The sequence below is a fragment of the Pelodiscus sinensis genome, chromosome 11, assembly GCF_049634645.1.
Source record: "Pelodiscus sinensis isolate JC-2024 chromosome 11, ASM4963464v1, whole genome shotgun sequence".
In the NCBI taxonomy this organism is placed as follows: Eukaryota; Metazoa; Chordata; order Testudines; family Trionychidae; genus Pelodiscus; species Pelodiscus sinensis.
Window position 1 is genome coordinate 9,214,836 of NC_134721.1, and position 20,013 is coordinate 9,234,848.

General features: G+C 40.4%; 1 protein-coding gene across 5 annotated transcripts in view; it reads right to left on the minus strand.

Moving 5' to 3' along the window:
• MDFIC2 (MyoD family inhibitor domain containing 2) overlaps positions 1–20,013 on the minus strand; it is a 233,318-nt gene that overhangs the window by 39,494 nt on the left and 173,811 nt on the right. The window lies entirely within an intron of this gene.

Below are 20,013 nucleotides of genomic sequence, written 5' to 3' on the forward strand. Positions count from 1 at the left end.
GATACATCACAGGCTTGATGTTGACATAGGAGCCAGGGCAGTCAGCCTTCGACCTCTTGGGGGGAAGGGGTTCACAGGCCCCCTGAACTCCCCGTACCGGACTTAGTCTGCTTTCTTCATGCTTGCCCCAGTGAAGATTGCCCAGTTCCCAGACCCTGCTCCCCAGCCAGGTGGCCGTCTCCGCCTCCCTTCCTTTGTCTCTCCCTCTGGGAAGAGCCTTGTTAACTGATCAGGCTGGGACTAGATGTCTGGGCCAATACACTTGTGAGGTGCGTCAGTGGGAATCCCACCTCACAGCGCAGCCAGGTGGGGACACCGGGTTACAAAGCAGATAGCCCCCCCCCCCCAACGTCACAATGGCATAGAACTTTTCCTGTGTTGTGGGAAGGCGGCTGTATAAAGGGGGAATCTTCATTTAAGGTGATTTACAGACTGCACGTAAAATAGACTCAACGTAGGGTTTGAGCCATGGACGGAAGCGTTTTCCTTTTAGATAATTTCAAGCACTTCTTTTACTCCTCGTGCTCTCCCCAGTGAAGTCCACTGGCTAATTTCCCCGTGTTCAGAATGATAGGGATTTGTGCCAGTAATCCACGTTCCCCATCAGTTCTCCCAGCCCCTTCCTCTTACGAGCATGCAGCCCATGGGACTGTGAACCAATAAACAGACACATTGTTCCAAATGGCCATTTATCATAGAAGCTTCTGTTTAAGAGGCGTGTCACTAATCAGATTCCTTGAGTCTGAGTCAGCATCCGTCCCACCCCCCCCCCCCCCCCCGGCTGACTTCTTGTAGACATCATGTTGACTTAGTGCTATAGGTGCAAACTGAATGAGCCTAGATTTTGAATCCGAAGAGCAAACTCAACAAGAATCACATGTGATGGAGTTCGAAAAGACCTCATGGGTCAACTAGCTTAACCCCTTGCATGGAGTGAAATTTTCCTGGAGGCTAATACCTCAGGTCCTCACCACTTCTTAAACACCTCTAAGTGAAAGTGTCTTAATCTCTTCCTTAGACATCTTATTCTATAGTCTAATCATCTTTGCTCTTAAGACACTGTCCTATCATGCAAGCTAAATTTTCCCTTTTCCTAAACAAGCAGTGCGGCAAGTGTCCTGCTGGGGAAAAAAAAAAAACTTAATATAGTTTTGGCAGGTTGGGGGTGATGGATGTAGAAGGGATTGTGAAGAAGTAAAGTTCAGTCTTCCTGTTCCTGAATTTACTTATTTATTTTAAAGTATTAAAGGACTGAATTCTTTTCTCTCGCACATTTACATAAAGCTGGAATAACGCATCAAGACACAACAAGGTGTCATGATGATATAAGTAACATCTGAATTTGGCTCCAAGATGCTAAGCTATGGTAGCTGTTGTATTTATATTAGGTAGTGCTGTGATACTAAGAGATTGAAATTACTTCATTAGAGTAGCTCTAATAAGACACTTTTCTAAGGTACTTAACAGCTGGCACCCGAAAAACATCTAACATTCCCAGCATTGTATCGCATAAATACCTCCAGCAATCACCTGACTGGTTTGGTTTTCTAGTAAAACACAGCGACCAGGCATTTTATTAATAGCAATATTAATATCAGTGACTAGTTACCTCATGATAGGAGATCCATCATGCTAGGTGCTGTACATACACATAGATAGAGCAGTCCCAAAGAGCTTACAATCTAAATAGACTAGGGAGCTATAATGATTTTATACATGAGAACTGCAACACAGAAAGAGCAAATCATTTGCACATGCTCACACAGGAAATGAGTGGGAGACCCACGAACAGAATGGTGGAATGGTGCTTATCTGTACCTTAGGCCAGTGCCTTAACCAGAAGACCATGATTCACCAATTTCACATGTTATTTCATAAGGTATCTCGGCACTGGAAAAAGTTCAGAAAAGGGAAACAAAAATGAAAACGGGTATTGAACAGCTGTCATATGAGAAAAGATTAATAAGAATGGGTCTTTTCAACTTGGAAAAGAGATGACTAAAGGGGGATAGAATAGAGGTCTATAAAATCATGACTGGTGTGGAGTAAGTAAATAAGGAAAAGTTATGTATTTGTTCCCATAACACAAGGACTAGGGATAACTAATGAAATTAATAGGTAGCAGGTTTAAAACAAACAAAAGGAAATATTTATTCACACAATACACAGTCAACCTGTGGAACTCCTTGCCAGAGGATGTTGTGAAGGCCAAGACTATAACAGGGTTCAAACAAGAACTAGATAAGTTCATGGAGTATAGGTCCATCAGCAATGGGCAATAGAGTAAGGATCACTTGATGATTATCTGTTCTTTTCATTCCCTCTGGGGCACCTGGCTTTGGCCACTATCAGAAGAGAGGACACTGTGCTAAATGGACCTTTGTTCCAACTCAGTATGGTCATTTTTATGTTGAAAATTGTCTTGAAAATTATCATCATTTACTGGGTTTCCTAAAGTTATCATTCTGCTTGATTCCCTGATCAGAGAAAGAGCTATGGTTTTACATTTCCTGTGTATGATTTATATTTGAAAATTGTGGATATTCATTTGGTTATCTGCAGGCAGTAATACTAGCCTCTTACAAGTTATGTTGTCTATAGTGACTGTGCATTTATGGCTTACCGAAGACCCTCACGAATCACCTTATCCTTCCTTTCGGCCCCTGGTAATTCTCTTTTTAGTTTAGTTTTTATTTTCGCAGGCAATAATAAAAACTCCTGAAATTTTACTGAGAGAAGGTGAATTTGTGAAATTTCAAACTCTACCCACCCCACCTTAAACCAAAATCCCATTAAAATCACTAGAAAGCAAAATCACAACATTGCGTTAAAATGAAAACAAAACACAGGTACAAAATATTATTTTCCTGTAAAAATAAATAGAATAAAATTAGGTATCTATTATTTCATTGAAATGTAAACTTGTCTACCTAGCTTCTTGGATTTTTAAGGCCAAAACAGAACACCTGATCATCTATTATGGCAGAACACAAGCCACAGAATTTCACCCACTACTTTTTACTGCATAAGCGAATGCTGTCAAGTCCAAACAGACACTGTAAGGTCAATCTAGGCTTCACATTCATGGCTAGACCCTACTCCCCTGGAAGGGAATAGTTTTGCCATTGATTTTGATGGGAGCAGGATCAAGTCTTTTATCTTCCGTTTGAAGCATATAGGTTGGAATTATGAAGAATGATTATTTAAAATAGCAATGATGTAATATCAGTGTCAATTCCATTATTTTAACTGATGTAAATTTGCTCTGCTCTTGAACTCTGGTGAATTGTAATGACAATATTAAAGAGATACTATTAAGACTACTTAAAAGAACTATTTGTAAAAATTGTCTCTGATAAAAAAACACAGTATAAATTGCTTTTTTATTCAGCCTGTGCAATTATTTATTTGAATGGGTTTGTATATTATTACAAATTAATGGAAATAAGAAGCTAAACGAGTCATGCTAATAATACTAGTTGCCATTGGGTACAAGAGAGTTTACACTGACTTGAGGTTGAAAATGGCCTTCCTCCAAAGTAACTGCAGGAATAATGTGAGCTGCAGAGCAAACACAGTCTTCTCAGTATGCAGCATTATGCATCAATGATGTCAAGAGATGCTGTAACTGAAAATCAGCAGATTAAATCTGTTTAACTGATGGGGCATATTTGTGTGTATGCAGGCCAAATGTGTTTTTTACAGGGCCCTTCCTGCCTTATATTGAGTGTCTTCAGTTTTCCCAGCATTCGGAACATGTGTGCTGAACTCCTTTCAGGATTCAGCTCTTACTTTATATAGTATTTTTATGCAACCTGTAACCCAAAATATTCAAGTGTTAAATATGAGAGAGATAGAGAGAAAGAGAGAGAGAGAGAGGTATTAGCAAGGAGGAGAATCAGTATCAAGAGCAGGTAGAAATCATAGAATCCTAGAACTGGAAGTCATTAAGTCTAACCCCCTGTACTCACAACAGGACCAGGTACCATCTAGGCCATCCCTGACAGATATTTGTCTAACTTGTTCTTAAATATTTCTAGTGATGGAAATTCCATGACCTCCCTAGACAATTTATTCCAGTGCTTAAGCACCCTGACAGTTAGGAAGTTTATTCCAAATGTCCAATCTAAATCTCTCTTTCTGCATTTTAAGACCATTGCTTCTTGTTCTATCATCAGAGATTAGGGAGATAAATTATTCTCTCTCCTCCTTGTAACATCCTTTTAGGTACTTGAAAGCTACTCTCATGTCCTCTCTCAGTCTTCTCTTTTTCAGACTCTGGTTCCTTCAATCTTCCCTCTAGCTCATGTTTTCTGCACCTTTAATTATTTTTGTTGCTCTTCCCTGAACCTTCTCCAATTTCTTCACATCTTTCCTGAAGGGGGTGCCCAGAACTGGACACAGTACTCCAACTGAGGCCTAATCAGCTCAGAATAGAGTGAAAGAATTACTTCACATGTCTTGCTTACAACACTCCTGTTAATTCATCCCAGAATTGTTTGCTTTTTTTTGTTTTGTAAGTGTCATACTGGCTGATATTTAGCTTGTGGGCCATGATACCTTCCCCAGCCTGTATATGTCCAGGGAAGGCTATATTTTTATCCAGTTGATGTTAAAATAAACACACTTTCCTTTCTGAAAGCGCTAAGGATCTGATCCAAAGTAAATAAGAGTCCTCACTGATGTAAGAGGCTGAGAATCGGGAACCTAGATTCTAATAATGCAATACTGATTGTAGGTCACTTTGGGCTAAATCCTGCTCCCATTGAAGCCAGTGGCAGTTTTGGCTCCTAGTGACGTTAGGCCACATTTTTAAGAAAAAGGGCCAGTGATTTTGGGTGCCACAAATTTTGAGTGACCTACTTAAAATACATAGGTAGGGCATCTAACTGGCAGGGCATCTACTACTCCAAATGAAGTCAAGGAGAGCTGCAATGCTCAACATATATGAAAATCAGGTGCAAGATAGACACTCTAAAAATGTGGTAAATAAGATCAGTGGCCACTTTTTCAATGTTTGCATTTCTGTGCTTCAGACTCTCAACCTATAAGATAGGGGTTTTCAATAAAGATGAAGCCAAAGTTTTGATCTGAACTTCCTCAGTATTTGAGAAGGTCCAGTATTTGAGAAGGTCCTCAGTATTTGAGAAGGTTTGCCTTGGTCCACTATAGAAATAGGATCCAGCCACAAAGTTCAGATCTGGAGCAGACCTTTACTCAAGTTTCCAAAGTTTTGGTTCAGACCAAACTTCTTCACAAAGGTGTGAGGCTTAGCTTATGAAAATCAGCAAAGTGCATTCCCATCATATAGGCGGTAAAGCACTAGTCATGCCGTTTCACCTATCTAATTGGAAAAGTCACTTGTTTTAAGTCCTCTGTGCAGCCCTGTAAATGGTTCAGTTAGTAGAGCTATGCAAAATTATGAGGTGTTCCTCCCTTCACTTAGTATTCACAGGCACAACTGGAGATTTCCTTTTTTGCAGTGACTTGTGAATTTGGTTGAAGCAGAAATGTGTCTGTTTCCATTAGCAAAGGCTTCTCCTTTTTTTGGTGTAAATAAAGTGAAATATTGCAAAGGGCAAAAACATGGTTTCCTTCCCTCTAGTTTGCCCCTCACAGTGTAAAGCAGCTTTTTATCATGGTAAATTGGCAGTCTTTTACTTGTGTAAAATTGCCTTTCATTTTGGTAAAAGCCAGCAGAAGAAAAAACAAACAAACAAACAAAAAACCCACAACAAAATATAAGGAAGATCAAGGCATAGTTGAAAGCAGCAGCTATAAAAGAATAAGTGCTCTTCCTCTAGCAGTAGAACCCCATTTTGATTAGTAAGTTGTCCATTCTGAACCTCATTAACAGTTTATCTGTTAAACGGAAACATCAAATGTCCAGTTGCTTCTAGGCCTCTTTTGATTTTTAAGTGAATGGCTACTACTTCACCCTGATTGGATCGGACCGACCCAGAGCAGAGAGCTCATTGATCTCGGCCTCCTTGTAACACATTTGGCTGGGGTGATCGGAACTCAGTCAGTCGGAACCAGGCTTTAAAGAGGAGCCAAAACAACCCTAATGGGCACAGAGCAGTGAGATTGGAAGGGCTAATTTGCCAGACTTCAAGTCCCTGATCTGCAGTTTTGCTCATGTCTTAATGGTTCTTTCTACACAGTGCTCTTGAGAATAATGAATATGCCACAGTCCATTACCACATAGGGTTTGAAAAAGTTCCCATTGACAAAACAAAATACACATAGGTAAAAATATCAATGTGCCTCATTAAAGAGGAAAAATGGAAAACATTAAGGCCAAGTCCTGGGCTGCTGGGGAAAGCCACAATGGATTTATGCAGGTGATCTACTAAGTGGAGTTGGGGGAGGGCACAGATTCGTGCCTCCCCCCTAAGAAAATAAGTAACATTGCATCTGGCCATGGCCTCAACAACAATCTATTGACAGAAGTAATGCCCACAGTAAGGCTTTCCTCATCTTCCTAGCTTATTAGGCCCAGCTCCAGCAAAATACTTACATACATGCCTAACTTTAAATGCACACGTTCCATTGAGTTAAATATCTTGCTTGAATCAGGGCCTCAGCCATAAAACTCTCCTTAAAACCCCTCCCTGAATGCCTTTCTCAACACTCTTGCATCCAGTCACCCTGGACCCCTGCCTAGAGGTCCCTTGCACTGACTCTCTTTCCTGCCACCGTAGGAAATTCTGTATTTCCACAGCATTTGAGGTTCTGCATACGGCAGTGGTGTGGTGCGACTTTGGCTCTAAGGATGAAATTCACCACTGTGCCTAGTACAGTCTCCAAAATAGAGCTTAAATGAGACATAAGTGTGCAGTGGAGTGGTGTTGAGATGAGTTTCACCGTAAAAGAGGCTAATCACTGAATCCGAGCGAGCCATGTGATCAGCCCACACACATAAGATTAAATCTAAACTGGCCACGCTCTCAAACCTTCACAGAATTAGGCTCTTCTCTTGCTTCGTCACTAGGTAGTAATTTTTGAGCTAGAGGAAGGTGCGATTAGAGAGCGCTATTGAAAGTGACAGATAGGTGACACTGATATTACCATCTTCAACAGGCAGCTTGTATTCATCTGTCCTGAATTATTATGCCTCTGCTGGCCAGTTTATTCGTGGATACTGAACAGCAGGTGTTCAGTCTGAAGGCAATGTTTGTAATGTGGATAAATGGTTACTAAGTGCTCTGAGCTATTTGTATGAACCCAGGGAGCATTAAAAAAAGGATCATACACTTTTCTGTTCTTTATGAATCAGTAAACTCTGTTTTCGTTCTTCCCATCTTCCTTGCCTCTTTCCCTACATCTGTTCCATTCTCTCTCTGACCCAGAAATAAAAGAAGTGGAATGTGTTGGTTTCATCTGAGTTTCCATTTTTGTTTCTGGAGTTGTTTGCAAGCAGGAGGGTACAAATCCATAAAAAGTGATACTAGGTAGAAAACAACATCTTCCTCAATAAGGGTTAGTGTCAACTTCTCAGTGAATTTGTGGGACATGAAGTATACTTGAGAACTTAGGCAGTTTGCATTTTTAAAATGAGGGTAACTAGCCATTTGAACAAATTAATAAAGGTGGTGGGAAATTCTTTGATTCTTGGAGTCTTTAAAATCTGATGGGTTTTTTTTAAAGATATGCTGCCATTCAGCCTGCTCTTGTTAGCCTAGATGCAGGAATTTTCTGGCTGAAATCTGTGGTCTATATTCAGCAGATGAGCATAATGGAATCTTTAGGTCATGGAGTCTGTAACTCTATGTGAATGATGGTGTCCAGAATTGAAAAAAAGGAATTGATTAATCCTGACTTCAGTTTGTTTCATTCTCTATAGACATCTACATCTAAACTGTACTCAGTACCTTTACCTGATTAAACATGAAGAACCTATAATGATGGGTCTATCCAGCCAGGACCTCTGGCCTCCTAACATGGTTGCTATAGCAACAAGGCCCCAACTCCAGACCCTTTAGGCTGTGGGTTTGCCTTGGAGGCCCATGTCTATGGAATTAAATATCCCAGGCTGGAGAACTGTGGAGGGCACTTTAGGATGCACCTCTAGGCAGGGTCTCCATGATTAGAGTCACAAAGACTTGGTCTCTAAGTCCTCCCACCTGAAGGCGTTAACCATAGAGCGGAGTGACATGGAGCAACTATTTCTCCCTGACCCCACCAGGTACTTGCCATTTGTAACTAGCAGCATCAGGCAAAACAACTAGGCTACATCTAGACTGCAAGCCTCTTTCAAAAGAGGCTTTTTCAAAAGATACTTTCAAAAAAGCCTGTTTCGAAAAAGAGCGTCTAGACTACAACCAGTACTTTCAAAAAAGCAACCTGCTTTTTCAAAAACGAACACCCAGGCAGTCTGGTTTGCATTACATAGCGCCTTTTTTCGAAAGAGCACTTTCGAAAAAAAAGCATTATTCCCTGTAAAACGAGGTTTCCCGTGGTCAAAAAAACTGCTGCTTTACTTTCGAAAGAATGCGGCTGCAGTCTAGACGCAGGGGAAGTTTTTTTTGAAAAAAAAAGGGCCACTTTTTCCAAAAAAAACCTGTAGTCTAGACACACCTCTAGAGCCCCAAAATGAGCAGTAAGGAGCAGCCAGGCCTAGGTACCCAGCTAGTGCTAGCAACCCAGTCAGAGCTTTCCTCAGTAGATTTCAAGAGCCACTCTACCTTAAAGTTCATTCCAGGCTCATCCATTTACATTTTGGTAAGCAAGACATTTGCTACCATCTGCATAAGCAAGATGATGCATATTCATCAACTAGGTAAATTAAGTCATTTGAGGAAAATCTCCAGATTTTGGAATCTTCAGCTTTAACAAGTGTGCACGATGAACCTGGTTACACAGCGATACAGTCGTGTTAAGAACCTGGGCATGGTCCCATGCTGCGGTGATCTAGAGAAGTGCAATAGTATGGCTGGTTTTCTTGTCAACACTAGTGGGGGAAATTGTGTTCTACTCACAGCAGTGACAGTTACTTGTGCAGGTCAGTTGCAAGCCCAGAACATGTTTTGTGTTTTCAAGATCGGTACTGCCCTTCAAGCTATAAGCTGGTCAGGGTTTGAAGACTAGAAATGACAACGGTAGACGGCAGAGACTGAGCTTAGCGGAGTTTCAATCAACTATGTAACAGCTTGTCTTATTCAGTTGCATAGAGCAGCATGGGAGAGTAAATCTCCCGTCTCCTTGCTAGGTCTACTCAGCCCTGCTCTCAGGATTCTCCTCTCTGATAAGCAAATTGGAAGAAAGAGGAAAGAGGAAGAAAGAGGTTGGTAGTTGTGGGCCCTTCTCTCTCTTCTTGCTAGGCATTTTCAATGGGTGCATGTAAAGGAGGAAATGAATTACACTCTTTCAAGAGTTGCAGTAACATACGTTCCTCCGAGAGCAAGAAGAAAGTGGGGGAAGAAACGTGCTTCAGTGTAGTGCTTCTCAGACAAAATGCATCTTGGGGTTGTGTGTTACTCCTCGCTCAGGGCTGGGCCTAAAAGCACAATCTAGTCCTAAGCATTTTCCACAGCTGATGAAGATGTGTCACTAAATCGAGCTAAACATCCCCTTTGTTGCACTATTAAACCATTTTTGGTTGTTTGAAATTATACACAAATTTTAAAAAATGGGGTGAAATTGTGGCAGTTTATATATAAAACTGTCTTATTTATAACCTAACTGAAATTATCTTAATGAGTTATGTTAGGTGAAATAATGGGTTTTTCTTTTTCTTTTTGTTACTTTTTTTTTTTTTTTTTTTTTTTTTTGCCCTGGCCTCACACAGGCATATTAATGATTATTTGTCAAAGTCACACTGTTTGCTTACAAGGTATGAAGGTTTTTTAGGCACCATAATGACAGCTTTTGATTCACTTGATAATATTTAGAATAAGCCATAAAAGCCAATCGCTGAACGAACAGACCGTTTTTATTGGCTTTTAGTGCTATTACTGCTATCGTAAGTGGTAAATTGGCCTAATGCAAGTAATACTGCTGTGTCATACCGTAAAACCACTGCTTAGTTTTATATTTTATTTATTTTACATGAAAACATTGTAAAGCATGGAGACTGTACTATCCTTTCATGACTCCTGGAGGTTCCCAGTAGGTTAGGGCTAGAACAATGTGGAGAAACTAGTACTGCTGCTCATGTTCTATATCTTTTGTGCATAAATTCTTGAGTGAAGATCATATTACTCAGGACAAAGTACATAAGAGCCAGGGACAAAGCATTCTCAGTTGAGGAGATCCAGCTATGAAAGGAACTTCCAGAGATGATTAGATATAGCCAGAGTCTGAGCACCTTAAGTAAATGCTGGAAAACCTCCTATTTAATAAAACTTTTTCACCATAAAGAGAATGACATTCTCAGCCACAACCAAGTCATGCTAGCCACTTAAAAACATCGCTACCTCAGCAGATCTTTCTATAAACTTAAAAATGGAAAGACACAGATTCCCTGAACTCCCCTAGGGACTTCACTATTGCTAATCTGTTTAACACAGAAGATGCTCCGATACTATTGATAATGGTTAGCAATTCACAGATCCTAAAATCAGATACAATCCTTTTAATTATGGCCTTATAAAAGAATTAGAACAGACCGCATAAACAATGAAGAAGTATTGGAGATGATGGCAACTCAGCAAATGCTAGTCAGAATCAGCTGAAAAGAAAGATTTAATTTGCCAGTGGTATGAATACAGTATTATTAAAAGCATGTTGGACCTAGGATATAGGAAGATAAGGTGGTTAATATCTTTATTTGGTCCAACTTCTGTTGGTGAGAGAGACAAGTTCTCAAGCTACATCGAGCTCTCAGGTCTGGGAAAAATTCACGAAGAGTCACAGCTTAAATACAATATGGAACATATGGTTTAGTATTGGCAGTTAGCACATAGTCTATGGGACAATTGAAGGTGATGTGGCCTATTAATAACAAGGTAGTGTAAGTTGTACCAGTTTGGCACTCAGTAGGTAGGCAAACTGAATATATGCTCACAAGGTGGAAGGCTGAAGGTGGTCTCAGGACAAGCAAATAATTAGTGTATGTAGATAAATCAGGCTTGCCTTAGCATAACTGGAATAACTTGAGAATGTATCCTAGGCTTTTATGCAGCACCAATTAGTTTGGTACTTAAGCCCTATGTGCTGAAATTCTCCTCCATGCAGCCACCCTTCAGGATGTTTGAATGGGAGTTAGTTGGTACATTGACTTTGTGCTAACTTTGAGCACACAGAGGTAATTTTCACCCACTGGAATAACACCAGGAAAAACATAGATGAGAAGTGCCAGTAAGATTTTGCATTTGGCTTTGGAAAGTCTTACTGGGTATTTTTTTAGTTTGCAACATAAGGGTGGTTGGAACCAGAATTCTGTATTTGAATAACCAAAGGTCGGAAGATAAATGATTGGGCCAAAAGGATATTCTGTTTTAAATTAAAGGAAAGTATGCAGGTCCAAAAGCTCCCCCACGTTGCACTGAAAATTCATTTTTAAAAACCCTACTCATTAGTTCTAACGACTGAATAGCAATTAACTGAGAAATATTCAGGAAACTAATGCAGTGATTGTGTGTAATATAATTTACTTGTATATAAACTATGAGAATAGGAAGGAGATTTGCAGATTCAAACTTTGGTTTGGCATCAAAATGTCTGTGGGTTCCTGTAAGTTATGTGATCTCCTTTTTGCCCACACACATTGTCTGTTTCCCATTTGCATAAAGCTATTTTGTTTTTGTTTTTCCTCTGTAGCTGCTTTTCAGTGTGGTGTTTAATCTGATACTTTTAATTTAGAAAACAGCCTTCTATAATTTACCAAATAGACAGGATCTTTATCTCCTTAAATTTTGTTCTTGATCAGTTTGCTTCAATGGGAAGAGATTAATAGGCCCTGTATTATTTTACTCTCTAGACCCTACTTACATGATCATACTGAAGCAGAGTACATATTTACCTTTTCATTATAGATGCAGTGATACTGCTAAATGGTGTTCCATCACATCTATTTAATCTCCAAAAACTTTAGAGAACTTGGCATCTGCATCTTCTGTGAATGTTGGAACAATACTTCCTTTCCTTTCAAATTGCTTATGGGCTTTTTTCAGCAACGATGTAAGGGAGCTTCATTTGTATTAGTAATCAGCTCAAAGATGCATCATCAGCATTGAAACCTTTTTTATTTGGCTGGAGGAGCTCAAGAGAGAAGAGTTCATCTATTTTTCTATCTCTGGAGCTTGTCCATGTGTTCTCGCAGAAGTTTTGGATACATAGATTTCTGGAGTGCGTCTATAGAGTGTGTGTGTGTGTGTGCGAGAATATATAGCATTATCTTCTAAGTGCAGTCACAGGTAGCATTAGAAAGATAATACACGATCTGTCTGAAATGATCATTTACCTAAATCTGTGTGTTGAGAATTGAGAAACTTGACCAGGTTGCTGGTAATTAAGTCATGAATAGATCATATGTTGCTTCTTTGCATAGGGATGAATTCCACCAGTGAATAGGGCCTTACTTGATTAAAAAAAAGTGGGAGACCTTTGAACCTCCATAAAAACTGATAGCATCTCAGCTCCAATTTATTTTTCAGTTTGGGGAATTCAGCCTGGACTTATAACTTAAACCCTGCTGTGTAGATGCATCCTTAAACTCGAAATAAGTGACGCAAATTGAGCTACATCAGCATCTACACAGCACTTATTTCGAAATGGAGCACTCTTCCTCTGACTTCCCTTACTCCTCGTACAATGAGGGTTACAGGAATCAGAGTAAGAAGTCTTCCAGCTTGACAGTATTTCAACATTATTTTAAAATAACTGCCTGCTGTGTCCATACGGACTAAGTTATTTCAAAAAAATGCTAGTTATTTCAAAATAATGGCACGCCTCACTGCTTGATTCTGCTCATCAGTATATAACCTGGAAAAATGGAAACAATGTTCTGAAAATTGTAGCTGTACAAAAAGACATTTTTGAACTATGAAAAAAAAAACCCTTAAATGGTTAAAATGTTTATGGGTAGCGCGGAAATACTTCCATGCCAATGGATGAAATTAATTCCATTTGAAAAGTTGCATGGGTTAATTTGAAATGCCTGCATCTGAAACCTGTTTATTTACAGAAGGACTGATGTCTCTAAACTCATTCATGAAATGGGATCCATTGAGCCTGTCAACACTGGGAGGCAGGGAAGGGAGGCAACCGTCATGGGGCCTGCCGATTCAATGGGGCTTGGGGCTCCTAGACACTGACCGTGTTCCTGCAGCAGCAGCAGTGACTAGAGCCCTGGGCTCTTTAAATCACTGTCAGAGTGCTGCACGGCATGCTCCTGAGTGCTAGTCGGAGCACTCCAGACAGCTCTGAGGGCTGGCTTTCATGTCCTACCCTTCTGCCTGAGATCTCACCCATTCTGGAAACACGGAGCCATCCTTGCCCAAAGGCCCAGCAATTCTGTTGGCTTGCCTGGGTCCATCACAAGGTACAGTAGTTTAGAGCAGGTTAGAGCTTTCAGCATGCTGTAGCTGGCATATTGCTGGCGTGAAACTCAGAGTTGTCAACAATTTATTTAGGGTTTCCCTTCAAGCTGGGTACAGCTGAGGGCCTGACCTATATAGCAGACTGTCTCTGATTTATTAATTTTTTTGTTTGTTTTTTGTTACTTAAGTGATAACCGAAATGAATTTTAGGAAAACCTCACAGTGAGACAGTGACAATTCTCACTCACAGGCATTCAGAGACTGCTTTTTCACAGTAGTAAGCCTTCAATTGCACACTTGATATATATGGCTTCACAGGGTCTTTTATCCTCCTCTGAGACCAGTTTAAATCAAAAGCCACTCACTGAAGTCAATGCAGTAACCCCAGAGTACAACTGGTGTCACTTATTATTTGTTTTATTTCTGTTGGTTAAGGAAAGTAACCGTATGCTTCCCTTTTCCTTAGAAGAAAGGCAAGTAAGTTACTGGAAATAGCTGTACTAGAGTCAAGATACCAACAAATTCTTGTTAGAGAGAGATATAAGGATCTTTAATAATTCCAAGCCTTCTAAAGTACTCACCACTTTTATTGGTAGTGAAGGTTCTTTATAATCCAACATTGTTATTGTGCCTGTTCACATACATGCATTTTTCTGGCTTCTGCTAGAGTACAACAAATCAGTTTCACATTTAATAGTTCCCTCACCAACAACCGATGGTAAAAACGTTTATACTGAGACACCTTGTGAATGGAAAGTTTGCAGCCTACTGAATGCCTGCATCTTCTGTGAATGTTGAAACAATATTTCGTTGTTCCTGACTGTCTCTGTTGGCAATGCTCAGTTAAAGCTGGCTTCTAATGGCTGCTTTAAGCAGCTACCTGGGCAAATTGAGATCAGCCGTAAGCCAGAACAACTCTGCTTCCGTGAAATTTATGACTGCTTCAGTAAGATCTTGGTCCAGCAACTTGAAAATGCACTTGCATATCCTGAGCCAAATTCTGCAGCCTTTAATTGTTGACACCCAAGATGACTAAGATTACCAGCTCTGCCTACTTGTTTTTCCCTTTGATATTTTCATACCCTCTGTTCCTTGTTTCCTGCACCCTTCCTTTTTTTCCCCTTTCCCCTTCTCCTTTCTCCCCTGTTTTGGGTCTGCACATCCTAAATTCAAAACTCTGGTCATCTAAAGAAGTGGGCTGTGCCCATGAAAGCTCATGATACCATCTACATGTTTTGTTAGTCTATAAAGTGCTACCAGACCATTTGTTGTTTTTTAAGAAAATGTAAGTTGGCCTCTGTTCTGACTTGCACATCACCAAGAAAATTGTCAACTAAATTGTAGCAAGAGCACAGAATTTTGGCCTGGGTTAAACTTGTGCCACCAAGGGCAAAAATGAAAGACATTAAAGTTGCACAGGCAAAGCTGTGAGCAGAATTTGGTCTGCAGAATTTTTACTCATGCATGAGACTGAATTGACATAGCCTATTTTCAGATCTTGGCTTGTTTACCAAAATGCTAGTTTAAAAAATGAGCTTTTCTTGGTGAGTGGAGACTTAATTGACATGGAACCATTTTCACAGTTAACATTCCGAGTGGAAGTGTACTATTACATCATTTCCTATTGCTGGAAAGTGTGTGCCTTCTTGTTCAGTACATTCCCTGCATGACTAGTTGATTTCTTTTTTCATTTCCAAGGGGTCTGCAGTGCAGAGATCAAGGACTACTCAGTTTATAAAACTGCCATTAGTAGCAGCAAGCTGGAATCATTCTACTTTTCATATACTCCATTTCCATTGGAGGAGAGTCTTTAAATCTACTGTTTTATAACTTAAAGGAAGGCTTGTCTTAATTAATTAATTTGGTCTTAGTCCTGCTGACATGGCACCTTCCAGGAATTCACATCCTCTGGGATCAGTAGCATCAGTTTTTACATGTTGTCTTTTTATTATTACAATATGGAGGGATCATTCTTAGCTGGAAAGTGTCAGCTAAGATTATAGCAGCCATTGTGTAGGCATTTAGGTATTTTATTTGTTGCTGTATGAATAGACCGGAAAAAACATACTTCTCTAACAGTCTTTAACATAGCTCATTACCGTAATTCAAACCATAAAGAGAGTCAAAGAGCTTCTGGACTAAATCCCTGCCTTCAGCTTAATTTGGAAAGCTAGTGTATGGTGTGTGAGCAGATTTAGGTGCACTGATTTCTCAGTCCTAATCTGTTTAATTCACCTCCTGAAGATAGAGTATGTCTACATCTCAAACTGAAGTGTGATTATAGTATGTGTAGAAATATCTGTCCTAGTTTAAATTTAGCTAGCGCCAGTAACAACAGTAGAGGAGATGTAGAGGCCTAGTATATGCCCATTGGGGGTACACTAATATTACTGTTGACAGAAAAGTTCATGTCATGACATCTTGACTCATATGGTTACCCCTGTTATTAGCTGAAAGCTAGTGTGGGTATGCCTACCAACACCATAATCACACCTTCATTCTCAGTGTAGCGTAACCTCCCATCAGGAGGTAAATTAAATAAGTTCTGATTCTTTAAAAGAGTCCAAAGTTAGAGGACCCGATTTGCAGTGCAGACATATGCTTAGACCGTCCAAGTTATGATAAGGGCCACTTATCCCTCCAGGATTGTCCCAGAAATCCATTTTAGCTTCAGTCCAGGCTGTTCATTCTGTGCTGTGCCATTTACATGGTGCAGCACAGAACCTCATCCCATGGGACTGCCTCTGCAGGAAGGCTCTAGTTGTTAGTAGGAAGCAGGCCTGAGACATCAGCCAAGCATCAGAGGCCTGGTATGAGGCCTGAGGCCTGGGGAAAGTAGTAGTCAGAGCTCTGCTCTTACAAAGCAAAATCAGGCAGTAAGGCAGGCCCTGCTCAAAGTTTGGGAAGAACAGGGCTAATATTGCCAAAAGATTCCTAAAAGGTGGTAGACACAGAGCACTTGTGCAAACACATTCCAGAAAGGTGCTATGCTATAACCTCTGTACTATGGTTATCCCTAATTTGGGAACACGTGTGGTACCCTGGCAGGTGGAGGTGGAAGCGGCTCTGCGGCTACATCTAGACTACATCCGTCTGTCAGCAGAGGGCTGTAAATGAAGCACTTTGAAAGTGCAAATTAAGCTGGGATTTAAATATCCCGTGCTTCATTTGCATATTCACGTAATGGCGCTCTTTCAAAAAAGCGCTATTTCGAAATTGAAACCGCAATCTAGACGCGGTTCTTTTGAAAATAGAAGCCTTTTTTGAAAGATCCTGTAAGCCTCATTTTGATTTATAGGATCTTTCGAAAAAGGCTTCTATTTTCAAAAGACCCGCGCCGAGAGTGCGGTTTCAATTTCAAAATAGTGCTTTTTCAAAAGAGCGCCATGACGTGATGATGCAAATGAAGCATGGGAAATTCAAATCCCGGCTTCATTTGCAATTTCAAAGTGCCTAATTTACATCCCTCTGTCGAAAGAGGTCTGTAGTCTAGACACGTCTGTGTGTGCTGCTGCTTCCCCTCCGCCCTCCTCTGGGGGAATGCCAGCACAGCGACACACTTTGCCCTAAGCTTTTCACCTGTGAGTGCAGGACAGAGAGAGCCAGGTAAAGTGCCCAATCCCAACACCCCCATTCTCTCCTTAGCCTGGCAGAAATTTAATCCAGCAAACCTGTTTCCCAGGGTTGCCAGATTAAAGAGGTTCCAGTGAAGCAAAATTCCTTGACACCAACACATTCCCTGAAGAGAACGGGAACATGCTGGCCCACTCTAAAGATGAGGTCAGGATGACAGCGTGATGGATAGAGATATACAAGGTAATGGTTGGTGGCCAATTATGTTAGAAGGTGTCAATTAACTACATCAGAAGGGCAGGTTGTAACCCTTTATATTAATGTGTAAAATGGAGTCTCATAGAGAGGGTCTTTCTCTGACCGAGAGGAGAATGGAAAGTCTCACCAGTCACTAAGGTGGGCCATTGTTGCGGGTATACATGTATTAATAGACCTGTAATCACTGAGCATTACCACCGCGCCTCATCAGCAATAAACCTGACCAACTTCCTTCGCTACAAACCACACTGTCCATGGATTTACTGGGCAGTTCAATCGGAGCTATCTGGCCAGAGTCAATGAATGCATCAAGAGTCTCATTACTTTCAATTCACAGGAAATCCAGTTTATTTGCAGGTGCATTGACCAATCTCTGTAGTCCCAAATGAGCTGGAATGAGTGAAATAGCTAATTGGAATGAGCGAGGCAAGAACAGAAGAAGAGGAAAGAATAGTTCTGATTATGCCTGTTCTGAGACCGATTTGCAGCCCCGTCTGATGGGAAAAACAATCAGAACAACTCACTTGTGGGAACATGTGGGGCCAGATCCTTAACACCCCATTCCGACAGCTTGGCACTGCATTGGGAGCACAACGCAGCTGGAAAGCAACTCTAAAAGAGAGGGGCAACATGAGAGGGCATGGAGGATACAGACCAAACTATATAACATCCACTTCCAGCTCACCAGCAAGGGGAACATATTGGGGATAGGCTGTAGCAGAAGTCTCTTGTGCTCTAGTGATCTCTAGCTGGTGAAATACGGCCTTTACTGTTGTCTTATCTTACAGCAGCTCTTGAGCTGATCTATGTTTCTCTGTGGGTCAATTCAGTGCCATCTACCTTCTGAATCAGAGAAGCTAAAATATGTCTTAGAACTGTCTTTTCCCCAACATTTCTCTCAGATCCTGTACTGAGTGCAACTTGGTTAGATCCAAGGATGCACCCCAAAGACTAAAATATCATGAATTTTCCTGCTTTTTACCGGACCTTACAAAATTATGACCACCTGGAATAATATCATATGGCAAAAAGTCAATTACAAATAATTCACACCATGGTATCTCAGAGTAGTTTTGTTGCTCATATTTTTCAATATCCTGGCTCCAGATGTGGGGAATCTCTGGGTACATCTAGACAGCGGCACTATTTCAGGATAGCTCCAGTATCCCAAAATAGCATTTTCAACGTCTTATCAGCACACCCATTATTTTGCAATGCAATCAAAATAATGGGCTTGATATTCCAATGTCTCAGTAAACCTTGTACCACGAGGATTAAGGGACTTGTTGGAATAGATGTCTATTTTGAAATTGAGCACTGTGTAGACAGAGCCAAATTTCAAAATAAGCTATTTTGAAATATACTCTAAATAAGCTACTCAATTTGCATAGCTCAAATTGCGTAGCTTATTTCAAACTATGGGTGCAGTGTACATGCACTCTCTTATTTGGTAAACCAGGCTGAGGACCATAATTCTGACTCAAAGGGGACATCTACATATCAGGGCTAAACACAAAATAAGTTATGCAACTTGAGCTACACTAATTGCGTAGCTTAAGTCGAAATAGCTTATTTCGACTTTTGGTGGTGCCTTCACAGCAGTTATGTTGCAATAGAGCACTCTTCCCCCAACTTCCCTTATTCCTCATGAAATGAGGTTTATAGAAGTCAGAGTAAGAAGCCCGTTATTTTGAATTTATTTGCTGTGTAGGCGTGCACTACGTTATTTTGGAATAACGTCAGTTATTGCCTACCCTGGTATATAGACATAGCCAAATGTTGGTGAGTCATCCAAGAGCTATCTAAAGATGTTCGGACCCTTTGACAGGCTAGAAGGGCAGGGCCACTCATTAGCTAGTTTAATTCTCTACAATTTTTCTATTTGAATTATGGTAGTGCCCACAACATTCTAGATACTATACAGACAAAGGAGTAGACAATCCATGCTTTGAAGATAGCCTTGTAATATGAGCAATCAACAAAGCATGAAGGAAAGAGTTAAAACGTATCAATACAGTCAAAGCTGTCACTGGTGAACACTCTGGTGTGAAATCTACTTACTGTATTTGTCAAATGAACATACTGTATTTTTATAATGCCATTAATGCCCATTTGGTGGCTCTCTTCTTTTTGGGGCCAGAGGTTTCACCCTTAACATAGGCCTTTGACTCTTACCCAAAGCAGACCCTATAACAGAGTCAAAAAGATTCCAATTAGAAGTGCCAATCTTTGGAGGTAATTTAACACCAAGAGCCTTTCAGCTAGTGGCTGACAAGGTGGAAGTTAACTTTTCCTTCCAAAACAGCAGAGAATAAATAAAGCTGCTATTCAGGTCAACATTTCCTCTGCCCATTAAACAATTTCCAATATTCAAGGTCGAATAGCACATTCTAAGTCTCTCATTTGCATACGGAGCCACTGCCCTACAAAACATAAGTTAATACTTTGTAAAGAACTTTGAGGAACCTAGAGTATGACAGACACTATAGAAAACCAATTTCTATATTATATTTCTTACGCATATTTCTGCTACGATGTGGTTCATGATTGTTTTGTCAGAAGGAACAAATAATCAATACAAAACCATGAATAAAAATAACTCGTCTTTAAAACTGAATGCTAAAAGAACATGCAGCTTTTTACTCTGCCTAAAGACAACTCATTGCTTATTGAGGGTAGCCGAAAGCTATGCTATTAT